Source organism: Mastomys coucha, chromosome X (genome assembly GCF_008632895.1).
Source record: "Mastomys coucha isolate ucsf_1 chromosome X, UCSF_Mcou_1, whole genome shotgun sequence".
NCBI classification, from domain to species: domain Eukaryota; kingdom Metazoa; phylum Chordata; class Mammalia; order Rodentia; family Muridae; genus Mastomys; species Mastomys coucha.
In genome coordinates this window covers 57,423,617-57,424,833 of record NC_045030.1, presented here as the reverse complement: position 1 = coordinate 57,424,833, position 1,217 = coordinate 57,423,617, and the positions used below count along the sequence as shown (strand labels likewise).

General features: G+C 52.1%; 1 long non-coding RNA gene across 1 annotated transcript in view; it reads left to right on the top strand.

Annotated features, from left to right (window-relative positions):
- Window positions 1-16: 16 nt before the first annotated feature.
- LOC116083831 overlaps window positions 17-1,217 on the top strand; it is a 23,977-nt gene continuing 22,776 nt past the window's right edge. The window contains exon 1 of the long non-coding RNA XR_004115929.1: window positions 17-345. This is a non-coding gene — a long non-coding RNA (uncharacterized LOC116083831). The remainder of the gene's footprint in view (window positions 346-1,217) is intronic.

Genomic DNA, 1,217 nt, shown 5'->3' with positions numbered 1-1,217 from the left:
GAAAGCCTTCTCCTTCAGACCTCCTTCCAGATCACCCTTGACAGGACGATCACCCTCTGCTCTCCCCTCTACACACACTTACGCATGCACACGCGCGCGCACTCTCGCGCGCGCGCACACACACACACACACACACACACACTAAGTAGCAACAGTAGAGCCAGGCTCTGAAGGCTCCGGTTGGTCTCATCCACACTGTGCAGAGAAGGAAACTGAATCAAAGGCTTCTGTCTCATTCTAGGTCTGGAGTTAAGGTGCCGAATGCAAGTTGAACCTCAAGAAAAAGGGGAAATTAAACAGATCTGTACAAGCCACTGTGTGCAGCCCAGAGTCCTCTCTGCAGTAGTAAGTGGTAAAGACCTCAGTGCCCTTTGGCAGACAGCTTGCTAGAGAATGCCTAGGAGATAAAGCACCCACCAGGGGCTGGAGCTGCATGCTGGCTTTTCTCTCCTGGCTTTAGCTCTGGGCTCTCAGACCTCATTTAAGAGAGATTACCATAAAAGCTATTTCTGAAATGAGGTGTGGCTTAGTGAGAGGGCAGGGGGCTCAGTAGGGAGGAAGCCAGAGGAGGTCAGACAATAAGGTTGTAAAGAAAGGCCCCTCAGCAGAGAAAGGGAAGCAGTAAGGAAATACACTAGGAAGGAAGAGAGAATGACCTTGACAAGTACAGGATGCCAGCAAGGAGGGCATGACGCAGAATTTCATTGTCTGAGACAGGAGACAGGTAGGAGATTTTTCTGGGAGGGTAGACATGAATAGGGCAGGAGGCACATACTTACAGTAGAACAGGGAAAGACTCTCAGGCTTACTATAGAAGAGGGCAGGAGGGTCAGGCTTACTGTAGAGCAGGGAAGGAGACACAGGGTTAGTGTACAGCAGGGCGGGAGGGTCAGGATTTCTAAAGAGCAGGGCAGGAGGGTCAGGCTTACTGTAGAGCAGGGCAGGAGTCTCAGGCTTACCCTAGAGCAGGTCAGGAGATCCAGGCTTACTATAGCGCAGGTCAGGGGGTTCAGGCTTACTATAGAGCAGGGCAAAAGGGTCAGGTTTTCTATAGAGCAGGGCAGGAAACCCACCAAGCTTACTGTATAGCTGGGCAGGAGACCCAGGCTTACTAAACAACACGGCAGGAGACCCAGGCTTACTATTGAGCAGGGCAGGAGACCCAGGCTTACTATTGAGCAGGGCAGGAGACCCAGGCTTACTGTAGAGCAGGGCAG